Source organism: Triticum aestivum, chromosome 2A (genome assembly GCF_018294505.1).
Source record: "Triticum aestivum cultivar Chinese Spring chromosome 2A, IWGSC CS RefSeq v2.1, whole genome shotgun sequence".
Classification (NCBI taxonomy): domain Eukaryota; kingdom Viridiplantae; phylum Streptophyta; class Magnoliopsida; order Poales; family Poaceae; genus Triticum; species Triticum aestivum.
This window is the reverse complement of record NC_057797.1, coordinates 292,794,547-292,817,050: the sequence shown is the minus strand read 5'-3', so window position 1 is coordinate 292,817,050 and position 22,504 is coordinate 292,794,547. Positions and strand designations below refer to the sequence as shown.

At 46.6% G+C, this 22,504-nt stretch overlaps 1 long non-coding RNA gene across 1 annotated transcript; it reads left to right on the top strand.

Annotated features, from left to right (window-relative positions):
- The first annotated feature begins 318 nt into the window (after positions 1–318).
- LOC123188558 (uncharacterized) lies at positions 319–4,152 on the top strand. Its single transcript, XR_006494808.1, has 3 exons — positions 319–985; positions 1,855–3,182; positions 3,815–4,152. It is a non-coding gene; the product is annotated as an uncharacterized lncRNA (long non-coding RNA).
- The last annotated feature ends 18,352 nt before the right edge of the window (positions 4,153–22,504 follow it).

Below are 22,504 nucleotides of genomic sequence, written 5' to 3'. Positions count from 1 at the left end.
ACTATCTGTCTGCGTAGCTTTTAACTTTTGTCTTCGTATCAAGTGTCAGCAAAGGTATATCACTGTTGACACACTAAGTGTCGGCAACCACAAAGCGACAACGTGTCTGTCAGCAATTGCTTAATAACGTGCTATGTGTCGGCATATATGTTGACTTTAACAGTTTTTCAGTCGACGTAGCTACGTATTTAGCAACCTAAAATGTGTCGATGTAGGTAGGGTATACGCATTCATATTAAGTGTTGGTGTAGGTGGAAACCTGGCGCGAGGTTTCCGCGCGTGAGCGAAATTTTCGACTGTTCGTTGGAAAAAATCCTCAGTGGAAAATACCCTTCCCCCGTGCAAAATACCCCAAATCGAACCCAACCCTAACCTGTGCCTGCTGTCGCCGCCGTCACGCTCGATCCAATCCTGTGCCACCATCACCGCCGGCCTCGCGCTCCACCCAGTCCTCAATCCCCCGTCCCGGAGCTCGCACTCCCCCGCCGCCGGCCTCACACTCCACCCCGTCCTCAATCCGCCGTACTCAATCCCCTGAGCTCCAGACCTATATCGAGGCGCCGTCCTCGCGCTGTCCATCCAGTCGCTGTCCGCGCACAACCCCCTCCCCCAACGTCCAGCCGACGTCATCGTCAATCCCCGTCCTGTGGCTGCCGGGATCCATCTCTGGGCTCCCACTGCTTCCGCACCTGCTACTGCGGGGCTCCATATCTGGGCTCTTGCTGCCGCCGGAGCTCCATCTTCGGGCTGCCGCTGCTGTCGGCCCTGCTACTGTTTGACTTCTGCCCTCTGCTGCTGGGCTCCATCTCCAGGCTCATGAGATCCGTCCCCAAGATCCGTCCGTCCACCGCCCCCAACCCCAATCCCATTCCACGTCCCCGAGTCCCCGACCCCATCCCTTACTCCCTTCCTTGGAGTCACAGCCTCCGACAACTCCGTCCATCATCGCCTTGCACCTCGGGCTGGAGGGAGTGGGTGTTACTAGGTAAGCACTGATGGTGGGATCCCCAATTTGTTTTCTTTGTTCTTGTTTTTCCAACCGTGAGTACCACCATGTGTCTCTAGTAGATCGAACTGCTAGTTTGCTGTAACTTGAGAGTTGTACCATTGTTAGTTGTTGTGGAGTGGTTTGGACATGTTGTTGATCTGAAGCATAACCTGGTCCTCCCGGCAAAAAAGAAAGAAAGAAGCATAACCTGATCCCTTCTCACTTAATCAGCATCTTTTTGTGTAAGAAGAGTGTGTAGTATTACAGTGGTTATTAGTTGGATACGTATACTACTGACAAGCAAAGCAATCATACCTTGTTTTATTTTGTAATTCTTTGGCTCGATCGATGGCTAGATTGACATGGTACTTTAGTTCCTGAATTCTAAGCATTCAAGTTTCTGAATTCTAGGTCTGCATCAGCATCATGAGTTAATCAGATATATGTGTAACCAGCTATACTAACGATATTGCTATAATAAATAATAATTCTGGAGTACCACCTCTTTTTGTAGCTAGCATGTAGGCTAGAAGCTCTCGTTGATGCTATATATGGCCGGGTTGGTTTCAAAATTTTGGGACAAAATTAGATTCTAACCCAGTTTGTAGCAGGTTTGATAGGTATATAACTCACTACAAAAACGTCAGTTGCACAGTCAAAGGTCTGAAGTGAAATATTCTCATTGGAAAAATTTCCAACTATAAATTATCAAATTGTAAGCTTAAAGTTTCATCACTTAGTAGTATGATCTGTTTTCCCATCCTATTTGCATTGTGGAATTATGTGTGCTCTATTATACTTCTATTTGTTTCCTTGACTACAAAATAGGAATTGATTTGAATTCTTTCCACCGGTGTTTTTGTTAGATCTCACGACACTGCATCTGTTGTTGACAAAATGCACCACTTGTGGCTGCTATGTTTTCTCCCTCATACATGGCATCAATGGTGTGTCTGCCTGATCCTGCAACAAGTGTTCACTCTTTGATGAGTCTTCTAATCTGCAATTTATGCCTGGTCCATCTTCATGCTACACATGGTACTTTGACATGGCCATCAGCCTGACAGGAATCCACTCCAATTTTTTTAAAGCTTGCTAGGTTGCCAGACGATGGGTGCTGAAATTTCTTATATCTCATAAATTTGGAAGTCTTGAGAAGGTAATGATGCTTCCCTCATTTGTACTCCCTCTGTAAACTTTCATAAGACCGCTCTCTAAAGCGGGCGTAGTATTTTGAATATTTGTCAGCTAGCCCGCTATCTTTACTTGCCCTCCCCAATTATATTTCTGCAATGATTGGCCATTTATCTCATACATACTATCAACCAGATCATGCAGTTGTTCCAATATTCATGAAAATGCCCCTTTTAGCAGATAGTAACTCAAGTATATAGAAGATACAAGTAACCAAAGGGAGTTTTGGTTTCAGGTGTCGATCCTCCTTTTTCCGTACTTGCTGGTAGCATTTTCCTTTTTTTGGTTTCATATGGCATCTATCTTATATTTCTGGCAGCAGTTAAATTGAACTGGAGGCAGAAAACAAACTTGATACACTATAAATGTGTTTCTAGATTGTACCAACTCGTCGTTTTTTGTGTATTGAAAATATCTTCTTAGAGTCAGAATCACCATTTGATGCACTAATACTTGCATCGCTTCCACTTTAGTACATTATTTGCTATCACATATATTAATATAGTTGACGAAATCTTCTAGTTAATGCTAACATGTCTGCTTAAAATGGGAAAGATGGCTAATTTGTGGGTTGAGCATATTTATAACTAATTATAGCCTATCAATCCCATTCTGATTGTAAGCAGTAGGAAGATACAAGAAGTTCAACCATAATAATGATGATCTAGTTCAAGAATAAGGCAGTACTTAAATCTTAATAATGTTCGTACATGGTACTTTTGTGAGATATTCGTGTTTGTTCTGGTGATGGACTAATATTACCTGAAAATCCTTTGTGCATTTGAAAAGTTCATACAATAAACTTACCAAGGACATAACTTGCAGTCCCTTGGCTTACTTTCTAATTTGATTTAGGATCAGCCGAGTTATCTATATTATTAAACATAGTTTTCGTCTTCATAGGGTGGTTGATACATGTCTTCACACTTTTCAGAGCAACGTGCGGTGGAAGAAGCAGCCTATGAACTAAAATAGTTTGCATAAGAAACATGCGATGCGAGTATGTTATCATTTGATTTACACATAATATGTACAACCCATGAACCATTTTCCATAGTTCTCTTGTGGAACCCTTTTCATTTTTGATGAACACACAAATGCTCCAAGACTGATTTTCCTGTCATTTAGCTAGTTTATCGATCAGATAATATTGAACTAAGAACACTAGTACAAGGATTAACTATCGTACGTCAGAGTAAACCAAATGGCAAGCGAGGAAAATGTGTCACACATAACACTTCAGTGTATCTGAAATTGTAAAACATATTTGTGAAATTATAGCATCACTAGATAACATTTTTGTGTCTTGTATATAAAAATGAACTCCACATACTGCAGTTTTAAAATTAAAAATATGAAATCACATGACGTAATCTGATGCTCATATAGATTGCTTAGTAGTTAGCATACGTCTATCAGTTTGGTGTTAACACTTTGATTGTCACAATCTAAAGATCACATGGCATTTACAGAACTTCACATACTACAGTTTTTTTGGTCTCAAGCTATACATTTTAATTCTAGTTCATTAGACAACATACGACTACATTTGTTTTTGACATATATTTTCAAACTTTGAAGTGCACAGAATCGTTGGAGTGAACATATGAGAATTTGACCATTCATTTTCAGGTACTCAACCATCTACTGCGCATGGATGTGATACTTCGGACTGTTCGACAGCATTTGGCTGTTTGCAGTATTTTGGACCAGCTAACTTGCGATCATGAATCTTATGTCTGTTCTGGACCATTTGGTGCTTCAACTGATTTGGAGCATATATCTTGTGCTTATGGGTGTGACTTTGTTCTGGACCATTTAGTGTTTGAACTCCTTTAGAACAACAAATAGTGGTCCTTTTATGTGGCTTGTGTTTTGTAGATGGTGGTCCAAATGGCCAAACTTTGCTTTGTCAAGATTGTCCTGTTTTTGAACTTATGATCAATACATGTATGTTTTTGAACATATTATCAATGCTTGTGCAATATGTGTTCATCTTGATCCTGTTTGTGTATAACATTTGAGCATTGTATAATATTTCAATTTGAGCAGCATCCAATTGTTGTTTTGGCTGCACACCATCTTATCGACAATTTATTTGTTGGGAAAAACATTCCAACAGAGAAACTGTCAACAAAGGTACACCTCTAGCCATGTAGAAAAAGTGTAGGTAGAAGTACACCCATAGCTAGACAAACCATGTGTCAGCAATGCTAAAGACCTTGCTAGACATACTAAGTGTCGGCATAGGTAGGGTGTACGCTGACTTACCATCTGTCGGCATAGGTAGGGTGTACATGGACAGACCATGCCTCGGCGTATGTGGGGTGTACATAGACAGACCATGTGTCGGCGTAGATAGGGTGTATGCCAACTAGAAAAGTGTCGGCAAGTAAACTTCTGTCGGCAATACCTTTGCCCACAGCAAGTCCTCCGACTCTTTTATCTTTTGTCAGCATATGTGTTAGCTTCAAGTTATGTGTCGGCAAAGGTACCATATGCCAACAGATAGATGTGTCGTCAAAACTTGACCGTGGTGTAGTGGACCCAGCAACGAACGTGTCAGTCATCAACGTATGAACCCAAGTCATAGCAAGCTACAAGGACTTCAAGGAACAACACGTGACAATTCCCCAAAGGGACAGACACAGGAACGAAGAAGGACACATGCCGGCCAGCCAAAGTGTTCCGGAGTAGTAGCAAGCTACCATGGCTCAGTGAAAGCACTAGGAGACATTTCCCGGTAAGAGAGGCTACCAAGAATAAACAACTTGGTTGTCAGATCCCACACATACCAAGCATTTCATTAACATACATACAATATGCTCGATATGTGCAAATACAACATGTCATCACAACAAAACTCTACGACTCAAAGTATTTATTCATTAGGCTTTGAGGAGCCAGATATTACAAACATGGGTCTAATGACCCAACATTCAATTCATACAAGCAATAAGCACATGCAGAAGCTTAACTTGTCTGAGTACAGACAACTAAAAATGAAAAGGCTGAGAAGTCTGACTATCTACAAGACCCTGTCGAGGGCACAAGATCGTAGCTGAGGTAGCAAGCTAAACGTCGAAGTCCACGTGGAACTACTAGTGAGACTGTAGTCTCTCTGCAAAAACATAAATTAAACAAACGTGAGTACAAATTTACCCAGCAAGACTTAAATCAGAACTAGCTACATATGTATCAGTATCAACAAAGGGGGTGGTGGAGTTTGACAGCAGAAAGCCAATTTTTACTAAGTGGCTATCCTGTACAACAACTACAAGTAACTCTTTTGGGATGGCGCACACGAGTCCACATGTTCACCAATCAATACACCACTATGGATCCGCTCCCGTATCCCTACGAGAATGCCATCCATAGCACTCGCGCTTATCTTGCGCATTTTAGAGTATCCACTTTCACTTGTTTATGAACTGTATAGGCAACCCAGAGGTCCTTTACCACGGACGCGGCTCTTCAAATAGATCGTTTATAGCCCTACAGGGGTGTACTTCTTCACACATGTTTCCACCATTTTGCGTCTGCACATGACATGTGCTCGGCAGACTTCAAGCAAAAGCTGACGTGGGTGTAGACCATGACCTGACTAACCACGCAAGTCCCTAGTCTAGGTTTATCGCCTATGCAGGTTCCATCTGTAGGGAGTCCGGCCGAAGTTTCCACATACGACCCCGAACGATATGTGCATGTTTCTCGAGGCACCAAACGGGCGTCCATGTACACCGTGCCACGTGCCTACCACATCACAACCCACCCCTCGGGTCAGCACTGCGCACGGCCTCCAGCATACTACAAACACCAGAAACTACTTGCAATTGCTGGACAAAGGACAGGGGTGGTTAATAAGTCAAGAGAGTCAATTAAGGATCCCAATGTGTGGTAGTAGCTGTTCATGGATCACAAACACATAACTCAGTTTCAGAGGACGGTTTCAATGAGACAACCCACCATGTACTCCTACATGACCTCTCACCGTTACCTTTACCAAATCGTGTTCACACACTTAGCTCTTAACAGTAGGACATGTTCAAAACTTTCCAATTCATCCTCGATGAATCAGACCTGACACAACTATAAGCAATAGCAGGCATGACAAACAAGCATGAATGAGTTGGCACATCAGGGCTCAAACAACTCCTACTCATGCTAGTTGGTTTCATCTATTTACTTTGGCAATGACAGGTCATGTAGAGGAAAGGGGTTCAACTACCGCAACATGTAACAGTTGAATGGTTGTTGTCCTAATGCAGTAAAAGAGAGCAGGAGCGAGAGAGTGGAAATTGTATCAGAATAAACAAGGGGGGTTTGCTTGCCTGGCACTTCTGAAGATAGTATAGTTCTTCATCAGTGTCATCGATCTCATCATTGGAACCACGTCTATCGAGACGAGACAAATACCGGCAACAGAGAAAGAACACAATCAATGCAATGCAACAATATGATGCATGATCATGACATGGCAACATGATGTGATATGAGCTAATGCAACAAGCAACACGATTAAATGAAGTTGGTTTGAATCAAAGATTCAAATTCAACTCCATATGTTAATATTCAAATAACATTTAATTGATTTAACCTGATCAACATGTTTTTACTTGCTTTAACATGCATGAAACCAGTACCAATGGAAAGATTGGATTTTTCTAATAATTTTTCATATATAAATTATTCCATTTGGAGTTACGGTTTAATTTCTATGAATCTTAGAAGTATTAAACATTTTCTGAAATTTTCTGGATTATTTTTAATCCAGAAAATTGTTAACTGCGTCAGTAGTACGTCACTGTTACGTCAGCAGGTCAACAGGGCGGTCTAGGTCAAATCTGACCGGTGGGACCCCCTTGTCAGTGTCTCAACTAATTAACTAAGTTAATTAACACTAATTTAAACCTAACACTAATTAGTCAGGGCCTGGGCCCACACGTCAGCGAGCCAGGGGAGGTCAAACCCCTGGTCAACTGGGTCAAACCCGCCGGCGTTTAGCCACCGGCGGGGTCAAATGCGGCCGTGGTGCCCGGGATTGCTCCTCCGGCGACCAAATTAACGGTGCAGCCCATCTACAAGGACGTGGAGCTCACGTGTTTCGAGTGGTGGCAGTGGGAGGTGCTGGGGTGGCCGGAATCTTTGTCAGCGTCGACCGTGGTGGCTGCCGGAGCTCGGGCGAGCTCGGGGTCGAGGCTACAATGGTCGTGGCGATACAGGGTTGGCACCTACGGCGTCTACGCGGTGCGGCAAGTACGTTGGACGCATGCCTATGACCAAATGGTCACCGGAGCGTCAACAACGGCGAGCTCAGGCGGCGGCGCAGTCGGGCACGAGCGGCGCGACAGTTACAGCGGCCAAACAGCGCAAGGAAAGGGGGGGTTCGATGTTGGAGCTCACAGCGAGTGCAGCGGTGGCCTCGGCGAGCTGGAGGAAGGGGTGGTGATGGCAGGGCGGCGAGGTCGATCTCGGCGAACCGAGGAGGAAGAAGAGGTCATGGACGATGTGGTGGGGCGTCCGGTGTCGCGTGAGTCGTCAAGGAAGCGTAGACAACATAGGCGGAGCCCATGGGCATGTCAGAGGAGAGAAGGGGTGGTTTTTGTTACGGCAATGACGAGCGGCGGTGACGGGCACGCTTGATGGTCCCATGGGAGAGAGAGAGCGGAGAGGGGGAGGGGCTCCAGAGAGAGGGGAAAGTGAGAGGGGATCGAGGGGGTCGCGTGGCGACTCCTGGAGCCTCTCCCGCGTCGGCAGAAGCAGGAGGTGGCCTCGCGCGTGGACATGCGCGGCGAGGACGCGCCCCTTATCCTCCTGGCGGGAGGTTGGGGATGACTGGCTGCTGCGGGTGGGCTGGACCGCCAGGTGGCTGGACTGCGAGGTGGGCTGTACAGGAGGTAAGCCCAGGTAGGTTTCCTTCCTCTCTCTCTCTTTTTTTTGTTTCAGTTTTTCTATTTCTTTTATTCTCTTTTGAATTAGTAAAAATACTAATTCATTTTTAAAACTTCTGAGAGAAATTGTGGACACTATTTGGATTATTCCAAAAGCTCACAAATGGTTCCAGAATATTTGGAGCAGTTAATATATTTATAGAATTTAAATGCCCCAATTCAAATACATTAAGATTTAATTCAAAAATCCATGAATGACCTAGAAATATGTTCATTATTTTTGGAAGAGGTTTTCACCTTTATCAAAAACCATGAACATTTTCAAAGGGCATTTTGGGTCGTTGAAGATTATTTTAGGTTGAACATAGCTGATTTGATCTGGTGCTAGGGTTTGAACAATCCCCATCTCAACTTTCAAATAATTTTAGACGTGATGCATGGATGCTTGTGCAACTATTTGCAATCAAATTCTAGGGATGTGACATCGCCCCTCTGGACAATGCGGACGGTGATTCTTGGCATGCACCATAGCGGGCATCGACGCTGCGCTGGTCGCGTTCGCTGGTGTGGTGAGGAGGCGGAAGCTAGGCATCACCTTGACCCACACTAGTGTGAGTATGATCGCTAGTAGGTTGAGCAAGCTGGGCCGCTCCCGCGACCCCGGTTCCCACTCTAGCTGCATTGCCCGCGGTGCCTTCCCTGCCCACCACCGCAGCGGTGTCCACAGCACCCGCAGCTACAGCTGACGAAGCCTTCAAGGCGGAAGGTTTCTCCACCGCATCGCTTTTCTTCTTGGGCTCCATTGACAACGTAGAAGGTGATGAAGATTGACGCGCTGGTTGCTGCCTCAGATTGGCGCAAGCAACGCCTCCTACCGTGTGCGCCAAAGATGTCAGCATGGAAGCACGATCACCTATGGGGCAGGGGTGCCCCTTTGTGGTTCGGCAAGGGGACAGTCACATTGCACAAAGAGCAGAAACAACAGGACAACGCGGCGATGGACACCTCTCTTTTACCCAGGTTCGGGCCGCTTTGCAGCGTAAAACCCTAGTCCTACTATGGTGGATTGATCTGGAGGAACACGAAGACGCGACGAGCTCAAGCCCGGCAAGTGTGCTTCGGGGGGACCAACTCGCACGTACAAGTTTTGAGGGGTTGAAATGTTCGAACCCTTTGTTGGGTTGCCTCCGGCCTCCTTTTATAGCTTAAGGGGCGACCACACTTGCAAAATAGCCATTATGGTATGATTAGATAGCTAATAGTTCTATCATACCTAACTCTGATAGTTAGAACAAAACACATTAAATGCACTACTAGGTGTCATGCTTTGGTTGAAGCCCGGCAAGCCTACCGCGCCGCTTATCCATCTTCTCCCTATTAGCGTGACACGCCAATCCGGCCGGGTGTCAATAAATCTAAACTCCTCTTTACCAAGCTTCCACGTGCCTGGTAGGATCCACCTAGCCACTTGAGAGCTCGACACCACACCGATTAGCTACTCGCGTAAGATGAGGTGGAGCATTGGCATCTTGGCGGAGGCCTGCCAAGATCCGATCTTGATGGTCCCGGGAACCTTGCCAAGGCGATCTGGACTTGGTCCTGAGGGGTGGTCTCGGCCGAGCTGAGTTCTCCTGCCCGACAAGGAAGTCCTTCCTGAGGTGTTCTCTTACTGACTTGATCTTCTTAGTGCACTCCTTGATCTCACGAAGAGCAGTTTCTCTCTCTTAGCTTGTGTCATATCTTGGTAATTGATGCATGATCATCAGCATGCATGTGCACAAGTCCGGGTGGCAAACATAAATGTTTGTCGCACAGATAATATATATGGCAGTTGGTTGTTACCATGTTGTACACATGTTCATCTCCACATTCCATGGTTGTTCATCACATTCTGCATCCTTATGTTAGAGTTGATGCCATCCATGTCTAAACCATGGTTTTTTCAGGATGGTTAACACCCGAAGCACCCCCGCTGCCACCCATGAGTAGGGTGAGGGTAGTGGGGCCATGGATGGGAACCTTCCCCATCCACCCTCCCTGGTGGAGGTCATGCTCAAGGTAGAGAGGAACAAGCGTGAGACCAAATGCTTGTTTGAGCGCATTGAGCATAACACCGCTTTCCAGCGCAATGTGGTGGTGTCCATCCACAACTTTATCAAACTACAACCACCTATTTTCCATCACTCAGTTGAGCTGCCTGATGCTAATGATTGGCTCTGTAGGATCACCAACAAGCGGCATTCTACAAACGTGGCTGAAGGAGACAAGGTCACCTATGCTACCTATCACTTGGGGGTCCTTCCAGTCAATGTTGGGCCAACTATGAGGCCATGATTCCAGCTGGCCAGATTCCTACCTGGAGAGACTTCACCGAGTGATTCCATGAGCATCACATCCCTTAGGCCCTCATGGACCGTAAGAGGGAGGAGTTTTGTAAACTTGTCCATGGCAAGATTACTATTGATGCTTGCAACAGAGAGTTTGGGAACCTCGCCCGCTATGCTTTAGAGTAGGTGTCCACGGATGCCAAGAAGAAGGCTAGGGTCAGGAAGGGGCTGAACCCTGAGTTGTGCCATGAGCTTCATTTACACGATTGTGCTACCTCCAGGGTCTTGTGAACAAGGCCATTAATGCGAGACAAGATAGGCTACCTATGAGTCCTCTCACAAGCCTTCACATGATATTGGTCCTTCTTCTGGTTCGGGCTCTCAGAAGCGCTGGATCTTGGTGCCTAACATAGGTATTCCGCCACATTACACACCGAGGACAACCGATGTGGCGCCTCTCCCAGTTCAGCAGTACCCACCACCCAGGCAGTATGGTGGACCACCTACCAATGCGGGTACACGCCCTTATTCCCTTACTTGCTTCAAGTGTGGACAGCCAGGGCACTATGCACGTGGTTGCACTCAAGACAGGTCTTCTCCACCCCCTACTGGGAAGTCGTTGGTCGTGGTAAGCCAATAAGCATGCCGTTCTACGCCAAGCCAACCACCATAGGACGTAGTCAGGTGAACCACGTTTCAGCTGAGGAAGCTTATGATGATCCTAACATCGTGCTTGGTACGCTTCTTCTTAATTGTCATCCAACATCCGTTCTTTTTTATACTCGAGCATCTTATTCTTTCATCTCTGAAAGTTATTCCACCTTGCACAACATGACATTTTGTGATATGCCTGTTCCACTAATCATTCAAACTCCTGGTTCTAAGTGCCAAACTTCTAACGTATGCCACATAAATGAAATTCTTGTTGATACACTTGTTTTCCTTGCATCAACACCATCTTGGGTATGCACTGGATGTCAGTTCATTTTGCCAAGATTGACTGTTTCACTAGGTCCGTTTAGCTTACACATCCATCTAGCAAGATAGTAACTATCTCCACTAGAATTACAAAGCGTCAGCTCTATTCACTTAATCATAGTCCTCTCCCAGACCTTGAAGATATCCCGGTAGTCCGCGACTTTCGGATGTCTTTCCAGAGGAACTGCCAAGCATTCCACCTGACAAGGATGTAGATTTTGTCATAGATCTCATCCCAGGAACCACCCAAATTTCTATGAGACCTTATAACATGTCACCCTCAGAGCTAGCTGAGCTTAAGAAGTAGCTTGATGAGTCCTTGCAAAAGGGTTTCATCTATCCTAGTGTCGGATTTCTGGTTCCGCAGACCCTTCAGAGGTCCGAACTCTGGGGTGCATGCGAAGAACTCGTCCTCCCTAGTCTGCCTACTCGCTAATCTCATAGCCTAGCTCGATGAACTAAATGGAAAAGAGAGACAACAGTTTACCCAGGTTCGGGCCACCTTGTGCTGTAAAACCCTACTCCTTCTTTGTGGTGGACTGGCCTCAAGGGGATGAAGATGAAGTAGTACAGTGGCATAACAACCTCAGGAGGAGGAGTGTTCTTGTGCTCGATGAGCTGGTGGGTGTGAGGATGATCTAAATGATCTGTCCGTTCTACGGTGGTGGTGCCGCCCTATTTATAGCGGCCTTGGTCCTCTTTCCAAAATGAAGGCGGGAAGGGATCCCACATCGGCCAAATCCGAAGGGATACAACTAGTACACGCTATCTTGACAAAAGAAGTCTTTGCCTGCAAAAGCCTCTGGTCATGGCGCTGGGGTGGGCTCGGCGATGACCTCCATCCTAACGTCCTGGCGGTCTTGGTCTTGTTGCAAGGGAATGGAAACCTTTGGTTGATTCCTTGGGACTCCGCACCTGTGCTTGCCTCCTTATCACCAAAGAGGAAACTGGTACAGTATGCCCGCTGGCGCCCACCTCGCCTTGGTCATCATGGCTCACGTCATCTTGATCTTGGGAGGTGAGCCTTGCATAGAAATCTCCGCTCCTCGGGAGCCAGCCTGGAGAGACTGCTCCTTGTGTAGGTCTTGGTGTCGTGTACCTCGCGAGGGTCTTCAGTTGTTGATGTTAAAGCTGGGCCATACCAAGCCGTCGATGGAGCCACGCCGTAGGCCGCAGGAAGGCAAGTCTGGGTACCCTCATTCCCAGAATACCGACAATAGCCCCCGAGCCCTAGGAGCGCTCGAACTTGGCTTCGAGGTGAAGCCAAAGGGCAAGTGAGCAGCGCCGCGGGCCCTAGCCGCCTCCGGCCTCGGTCGACGCATGGCGATTGATGGGACGTGGGCATCTCCGCTTCCCCACACTGCCTCGGCAACCGTTCGACTTAACGAGACACTGCTGCATGCAGAGGGGAAACCATCATTGCGTGGGATCATGGAGGCCAGAGGTTGGCCTCCCTCTGGCTATAAATGATAGGAGGGGTAGAGCCCGCCTCGCTCACCTCCATCTTCTTGCCACCCGCTCCTTCTTCTTCCTTGTCCCATCATCTTGCTGCAGTTCCCATGGCACCGACGAGGAAGTTCTTCGCTGCTGAGAAGGGGAAGGCCCCCAAGGAGAGGCCTGACTCACCGCCACCCAAGAGAGGGCATGGCCGCCCCCGCAAGCATGCTGCACCCCGGAGGTGGCACCTCGGGTGCGCGGGCGCACTTCTTTGGGGGTGGCGTCGCTTTGTGCAACCGTGGCGACGCTTGTTCTCGAGGTGGGAGCCACCAAGGACACCCCTACAATGAGGGGAGGCGTGCTATGGTTGCCCGACCTCCTCGGCCACGCATCCACTCGACGGATGTGTTCCCGGAGTTCGTCGTAGGGTTGGAGTGGTATAACGCCCTCGATGCGGCTATATCTCCCACGTGTCGAAGCACGACTTAGAGGCATAACCGCATTGAAAGCAATGTCGCAAGTGAGGTAATCTTCACACAACCCATGTAATACATAAGGGAAAGAGATACAAAGTTGGCTTACAATCGCCACTTCACACAATACATGAATAAAGCATTACATCATCCAGATACAATCAAGGTCCGACTACGGAACCAAAATAAAAGAAGACTACCCCAAAAGCTACACAGATCCCCGATCGACCCCAACTGGGCTCCACTACTGATCAACTAGAACGAAACAACACAAAGGACAAGATCTTCAGCGAGCTCCTCCTTGAGCTTGGTTGCGTCATCTGCACGGTATTATCGGCACCTGCAAAGTGGTTTTGGAAGTATCTGTGAGTCATGGGGACTCAGCAATCTCACACCCTCGCGATCAAGACTATTTAAGCTTATAGGTAAGGGCAAAAGGTATGAGGTGGAGCAGCAGCAAGCGACTTGCATATATGGTAGCTAAACATACGCAAATGAGAGCGAGAAGAGAAGGCAAAAGCACGGACGAACAACTATGATCAAGAAGTGATCCTAGAACAACCAACGTCAAGCATTACTCCAACACCGTGTTCACTTCCCGGACTCCGCTGGAAAGAGACCATCACGGTTACACACGCGATTGATGTATTTTAATTAAGGTCAACTTCAGGTTTTCTACAACCGGACATTAACAAATTCCCATCTGCCCATAACCGCGGGCACGACTTTCGAAAGTTCAAATCCCTGCAGGGGTGTCCCAACTTAGCCCATCACAAGCTCTCACGGTCAACGAAGGATATTCCTTCTAGCGGGAAGACCCGATCAGACTTGGAATCCCGGTTACAGGACATTTCGACAATGGTAAAACAAGACCGGCACAGCCACCCAGATGTGCCTACAAATCCCGATAGGAGCTGCACATATCTCGTTCTCAAGGCACACCGGATGAGCCAGACGTCGGGTAGGCCAGCCTAGAGTTGACCCTGGTAGCTTCGGACATCGCTCAGTTGGACCAACACTCAGAGGAGCACTGGCCCGGGGGGGGGGGGTTTGAAATAAGATGACCCTCGGGCTCCGGAAACCCAAGGGAAAAAGAGGCTAGGTGGCAAATGGTAAAATCAAGGTTGGGCATTGCTGGAAAAGCTTTAATCAAGGCGAACTATCAAGGGGTTCCCATTATAACCCAACCGTGTAAGGAACGCAAAATCCGGGAACATAACATCGATATGATGGAAACTAGGGCGGCAAGAGTGGAACAAAACACCAGGCATAAGGCCGAGCCTTCCACCCTTTACCAAGTATATAGGTGCATTAATTAAATAAGAGATATTGTGATATCCCAACAAAATAACCATGTTCCAGACATGCAACAAGCTCCAATCTTCACCTGCAACTAACAACGCTATAAGAGGGGCTGAGCAAAGCAGTAACATAGTCAAACAATGGTTTGCTAGGACAAGGTGGGTTAGAGGCTTGGTTCAACAATATGGGAGGCATGATAAGTAAGTGGTAGGTGTCGCAGCATAGGCATAGCAAAAGAGCGAGCAACTAGCAAGCAAATATAGAAGTGATTTCGAGGGTATTGTCATCTTGCCTGAGATCCCGCAAGGAGGAAGAACGAGTCCAGGAAGAAGACAAATGAACGTAGTCGAACGGTTCCTCACAAACGCGACGTTATCGGAACTAACCCGAAGAAGCAACACCAGAAAGAAGCAAACAACAAAGTGAACAACCACCACATAGACATGGCATGATGCACAAACCATTATGATGCATGTCCGGTTTAATGAGGCATGGCATGGCAAAATGCACCAAACAACACTACAAATTAAGTGGAGCTCAATATGCAACGAGTTGCATATTGACGGAACACCACATCAATTATTTAGTTCTCTCTCGATTATGTACCCAACAAAATTAAGCGTTGATTAACATGGCAAGGGGTGAAGCATGAGTAAAACATCTATCTAAACAAGTTTAAATGAGGCCGGAACAAACAACAATTCTGGTAAATCCCCATATGCATTAGCAATTTAATGCAACAACAATTTTAAAGAGTCTTGATGTTATTATCATGATGCGGATGACATGTTTGAGTCTTATGCAATTTTTTATTAAAAGTTGACAAGAGCATAGTGAAGCATTTGTCATCGTGGCGGAAACAAAAGGGGTGCCACGAAGACGATAACAAAACAGTGCCACGGCAACGTTCCGGTTCCGACAACTCATAGAGACATCGGTGCAAAAGAAAGTGTGGCGGGAGCGTGCAAAAGATGGTGGGGTGATCCCGGTTACCAGGTTCCCACATGTCGGTGGCAAGGCAAAAGAGGGGCAACATGCACCGATAGTTCAGACTCGAGGCAAAACAAGGGTGCATCTCATACAAGATGCATTCATTCATTCACGGGCATCGTCTCGGGGTTATACCTTCGAAGCGTGCAAATGGGACGGTTCTCGTTCGGTGCAATGTAGAGGAAGTAGACATTCTCGGGACGTTCGTAGTGGAAGTAGTCGTTATCGCATGCATCTAGGGTCGACGGAAGAGGTTCTCGCAATCTCGGCGACGGTAGTTGTACATGTTGGCGGTAGTCGAACTTGACGGTTCTGTTACACGGTTCTTCTGAGACGGTAGTGGTATACGGTACTTTCGTCCATGGTAGTCGTACACGCGTTCGGAGAGGAACTCGGCGTTTCGGTGCGGTGTAGGGATACATGTCGATGGTCGTGTCGTGGTACTCGCTGTTCGTTTCAGTACCCGTTCGAGCATCCGTGTGGTCTTTTCGGTGGTGTACTTGGCGATATCTGAGACGACCTTGACGCATCCATGAGTAGAGGTACTTGGCGGTTTCGGTAACGTAGTTGTACACGCGTCGTTGAACTTCTCGAATCCAAATGCTGGCCGTCGTGGTACTTGGCGCTAATCCATGTTCGGTGGTCGAACTTGACGTCAAGAGCAACAACAAGTGGAGGTGCATGATGACAGTGGAGCGTCGCGGTCGTCCACTACGGCAGACAGGGCATGCAGGTCGTGGTGGTACTTCTCGAGGTAGCAGTAGGGGGTGCTCATCAGCAGGCAGTGAAACACGCTACTGGTGCTCGAAGAAGGCGGTGGCGCGCTTGCGACCAAACGGAGGGAGGAAGAGGCGCGGGCGTGAGGTGACGAAGCAGCAGCTGCAAGGGCAGAGCGAGGTCGGCGCTGCGACGCAGCTCGACGGCGGCAAGGCAGCAGGGGGAACCGGGCAGGAGGAAGGAGAGGCCGGCGGCTGCGTACAAGAAGCAACCGATGCACGGCTTCGGTCCATGGCGACGGTGAGGCGGGTCAAGGGCGGCGGTGCTCCTGGTTCCAGCGGGAGGAAGAACATCCCAGTCGCCGCTCGGGAGGCGCGAAGCAGAGGGAAGAGAGGAGGCTCCAGCTTGGTCGTGGCCTCGTTGGCCGGCGAGGCGTTTGAGGCAGGGAAGGAGCACGGGCGACACGCTTGAGGCCGGCACGGTGGTCTCCATGGCCATCCGCTCCACGAGAAGGTTCATGGCAGCGCCCCTCGCCGGAGGCAGGGAGGCAGCGGCGATCCGGCGACACAGTGCAGTAGAGGGAGGCAAGGGAGAGGATAGAGGAGCGCGAGGGGATCGAGCGACTGGTCTTTGGCGGCGTGAGGGAACGAGAGAGAGGGTGCGCGAGGGAGATGGGATCGGGCTCCTCGTCCCTGTGTGGCGGTGCGAGGGAGAGAAAACGAGGGGGATCGAGGGACTGGCTAGGTTTAGCAGTATAGGTGGGTTAGCGTGGGAGGCCCTTGGCCAAATGGGCCATGGGGAAGCAGGCCGCCTGACCGCGGGCTCTGCTCTCTTAACCTCTCTCACTTACACTCCTTAAAAGAAAGAGGGAGACAAGAAAGAGAAAATAGAGAGAAGAAAAAGAAGAAGAGGAATTTAGGGAACGAATTTGAACATGTAGGTAATTTAGTTGGACTCACAAAAATATGCTCGGTCCGAGAAAATAGGCAGGGTGCCCAATTAACAAAACGGAGATGTTTTGTAGATGTTCGGGGATGTTCCAGATCCAACGGTGACGACTGCTCGGGTCGGGTCCGGGACAACTTGCGGACGCGCGCGCGAGGAGGGCCGCGGGATGATGAGAGAGGTATGTTGGGTCTGGCGGATTGTCAAGAGAGGGTTGGTCTGAGAGAAGAGGGGAGAGATGCAGCCCGGCACAGTTTCCGGAGACCAAAAACGTCCGACGTTAGACCGACTATACTGCCGCTATAGTTATCTGTTGGGGCGTCAAACGGACTCCGAATGCGATGAAACTTGGTAGACGGCCTACTAACAACAAAACAACACCGCACGCCAAATTTCATCCCATTCCGAGAACATTTTCCGGCCACTACTAAAATAATATTCGGACGTGCCGCGGGCGCGTGCAAGTGTGTCTGGGCTCAGAACGGGTAACGGAAGGAACTGGGAGACCGGGACGGATGCAAGTTTTGAAAATATGACGATGCAATGCGGATGATGACATGGCAAGATGCAACACGCAAGCAAATGACAAGGCAACAACATTGAATAACTGGAAGACACCTGGCACATCAGCCTCGGGGCGTCACAACACTCCACCACTACGAGAGGATCTTGTCCCGAGATCTAGGATGGCACCGGAGGGAAACAGAAGAGGAAGAGGAAAGGTAAAACTAATTGCTTCTTTGACAAACGAGTGAAACCAAGGAACCTTGCGAGGTTGAACAAATTTTAGAAAGAACACAACGAAGGTGAATAAGGTCAAAAACACTCCTTTAGAAAAGAGTCACAAAGAACATTGCGAAAAAAACCTTGAGGTTGAAGGGCAAGATAAATATTGAAACCACTCCGGTTGAAACAAGATAGAAAAAGATTAAGAATGATATAATTTGGGAAGCATTCCGACTGAAAAGAAATGGAATTGAATAAGAACTTGGTAAGATGAAAAGATACTTGATGAAATCACAACATACATCCTCCGGAACTATTGAATGCATGGAACAAGGGGCAAGAAAGATCTCAGACAGCACTCCGGTTGAGAAGATATGCAAGGCTTGATAAGGCGAAAAGAACTAGAAGAGATGACGCCATGCTCCGGTTAGATGGATAAGCACAGGAAAGAACATGAACTTCACAATACGAGATGATGAGTGAAGAGAGCATCATCACAATGCCTCCGGAAGAAATGAGAGAAAGGCATGGAATGAACGGAGGAGAAAAACAAGATCTTGAGAGAGCACGCTTACAACATATGCTAGAACGGAGTTGTTGGGTTAACAACAACGAAAAAGATAAGCTTGATATGGACTTATAGAAGCCATCTCAAAATTATGAGGTGAAATTCTGCCACTAACGGAAAACAATGGATTGGATTGATATCAACAAGAATATGAGAAGCTATTTCACCGGGAGGATAAAATACGAACTTGGGTCATTTATAAGCACCAAAATTAGCAACAATCCTTAGGAAAAGCTTTAGGTGAAATATAACCCAAGATAACTCCAATGACGAGATTGATGGATTTAAAATACATCATTCTTGACAACATGTGACTCATGAAACATGAACTCTAATTATCAAGAATGACATAATACCACCTCCAATGATATGGCAGAAAGAATTGTACTCCGGATTGCAAGATGAGGAATGTTTGGGCTCCTCTAAAAAGAATCTCGATGAACACTTCGAGAAGGAATTAAATCCTTGATGAACCATCATGTAGAACATCCATGAAGAACTCCGTTAACAAAAGGATAATAAGAAGAAAGGGAAGTTGAAAACACAAGGTGAAACCTTGTAAAGATTTAGAAGGAACTTCACGACGAGATAGAATGGAAAACTTGGAACTCCTTAAAGAAAAGATGAAGTACCTCGAACCGAGAATGTGATATAATGAACAACTGCGGAAAGCAGGAATTGAATTTACTCGATGAAACAAGAATAATAATTACATTATGCTTATCCCTCATCAATTAAAATTGATGACAGGCAATGGATTTGGCATACTACTTATTCTCGTAGCGCAAACTTGAGAAGGTCTTCAACGAACCACCGGTAGGATTGGAAAAAACGAATGAATTGATATGATAACCAGGGAAGAGAGATCTAGAACGAACCACCGTAAGAATTGAAAATGAACAGAGTAAAGGGATGAATTACCCGTAAGCATTAATAAATAAATGAAGATACATGAGAGAGTTTAGATACAAGAGAACGAAGAGATCAAGAACTGATTAGAGGATATTTGATCGATGCACCGGTAAGATTTAGAGAAAGAGAGCTGAAAGCTCTGAATAAATAAATCTTCGATGATGGCCTCCGTATAATCAAACTAAACAGAATCTTGAATTGCTCCGGATAGGTGAAAAGAATTCTGACAATCGAAAACAATTATGAGAGGATGGGCTCAAACTAGAATCACGAATCTCTGAGAGAACGGATAAGATATGGAGGTAAAACTCTTCTTCGGTCTTCAAAATCTGAGAATGACGACGAGACACAACACTATGAATCGTTTAGGCACTCCGGAAGAATCAAAACGAAGAGGTTGAGGTAAAGATGAAAAGAATTCGACAGATCTTGGAGAAAAACATAAGACTGATGATAATTCATGCTTACGTCAAACTTTGAAAAGAAATTTGAGGATAGCTCTGGGAAAATAAGAAGGGTCAGGTAAGATCCTGGGAAAAGACCTGTGGGTTAGGGCCTACTCAAAAGAAACACCGTTGAAATGATTTAAAAGAGAGGTTGCACCGGTTGAATTAAAAGACTTGAATGAGATAACATCCTCGAAATAAGTTGAACGGATCTTGAATGAAAAAACGAGCCTTCTGAGATTTCTTCAGCACTCCGGAACAATTGAATAGCAAGCAGGGAATGATTATGAGGTGCACCGGCATAAGAACACATTCGAAACGAGGAAAAGGATGTGATCACCATTGAAAGATTGCATTGAACACACCGGGGAAGATAAAAGAACAAAGAATGATAACTTGAGGCTCTGTTAGAATCTTCATGAGCATCACCGGGTAAGAACATTGACGGAAAGGAATGGTGAGACTTCCCATCAATAAAAGGATACTTGAGTAAAAATTCTGAGTCCTCGGAGAAAACAAGGGAGGGAGGGCGGAAAAAACAAAGGCAACTTGGAGACGGATGAAACAAACACCGTTGAGAAGAACTGAGAATTGATCTTGCTGATGTTGAAATGGTCGGATCCACTTGAAGAGAAACACGCCGGTTGAAAAAGAATTAACATGATAATCTCGACGATCATGAGGGATTGGTATTCACATAGAAATATGAGAACACCGCTTAGGAAAGGTATGGAATCAACACTTGACATTGAAGCAACTCAAATACCACAACTCAAAAGAAAACAAAGGATTGGCTTGCAAAATAAGCCGGAACAAACGTATGATAGAGATTTCGTCCGAAGTTTTCGTGGTGGGGCCTACACGGGCTCGATCGTATAGCACCATCATGTGCAAGGTAGTGCACATGACATACGAAGCGTCCCCGAGTCGGCATAGCCAAGGACTCTTTAAGACACAACGAGACCACTTTAAAACCAACCGTGGATAGTCGGACCACTAGACGTCGAACCCCAATTTCGTATCATACATCTGTCGGAAAGGATATCCTAAGAGCTACTTGAATTCCCATTTATAAACTCCCGAAATTTTCCGGTTATGCAATCAGGTGTTGGGGATACAGGGGAAGCATAATATCTCACCCAAAGCTAGCAAATCCTACATCCAGCTGTATCCATCCTTCAACACATAACCAAGAAACCTTCGGAAATCGTTTACCTCAACCTTCGAAAAGCATCCGTTATACGAGTTATGGCAATACTCCGGAACTCCCGCCCCAGTACTGGGTGGCGTCGAGGTTATCTCACCAACAACTGCATAAAAGAGATTTTCGATGTCGGCGAAACTAAACTCGGGTATTCCAGAACTGCAACGATAAAATTGTGACGACAACACCTTGGAGCTCAACTCCCCGGGACACTGCCACAACCCCTAAATGTCAGGAGGCAGCAAGAACAATGTTCTCGTCACAAAACCATCGGAACGATTCCAAGATACCCGCGTGATCCTAAATTTTTTTAGTGAAATTTGAGAAGAGAAGAGTCAAAACTCTATGTCAGGTTGCCTCACCAGAGCGATGAAGGGACTGGGGAGTAAAAAGAATTCCTAACTCTCTGATATATATAATCCTAAATGACTCAAAACATTTTTCTAGACTCAACAATGCCAACGATTCGATCAAGCATGGGGCTCGTAAGGTCGGGGAAGGATCTGATTACCAACTTGTAACACCCTTGATGCGGCTATATCTCCCACGTGTCGACGCACGACTTAGAGGCATAACCGCATTGAAAGCAATATCGCAAGTGAGGTAATCTTCACACAACCCATGTAATACATAAGGGAAAGAGATACATAGTTGGCTTACAATCGCCACTTCACACAATACATGAATAAAGCATTACATCATCCAGATACAATCAAGGTCCGACTATGGAACCAAAATAAAGAAGACTACCCCAAAAGCTACACAGATCCCCGATCGACCCCAACTGGGCTCCACTACTGATCAACTAGAACGAAACAACACAAAGGACAAGATCTTCAGCGAGCTCCTCCTTGAGCTTGGTTGCCTCATCTGCACGGTATCATCGGCACCTACAAACTGGTTTTGGAAGTATCTGTGAGTCACGGGGACTCAGCAATCTCACACGCTCGTGATCCAGACTATTTAAGCTTATAGGTAAGGGCAAAAGGTATGAGGTGGAGCTGCAGCAAGCGACTAGCATATATGGTGGCTAAACATACGCAAATGAGAGCGTGTAACACCCTCGATGCGACTATATCTCCCACGTGTCGAGGCACGACTTAGAGGCATAATCACATTGAAGGCATATGTCGCAAGTTAGGCAATCTTCACAACATCCCATGTAATATAAATCATAAAGGGGAGATAACATAGTTGGCTTACACTCGCCACGTCAATCAAGTACATAAATAACATTACATCAACCAAACACTCATGGCCCGACTACGGCGCCAAAATAAAAGATAACCCAACATGCGACACGGTCCCGATCACCCCCAACTAGGCACCACTACTGATCATCAGGAAAGGAAACATAGTAACGTTGAGAGTCCTCGTCGAACTCCCACTTGAGCTCAAGTGCGTCA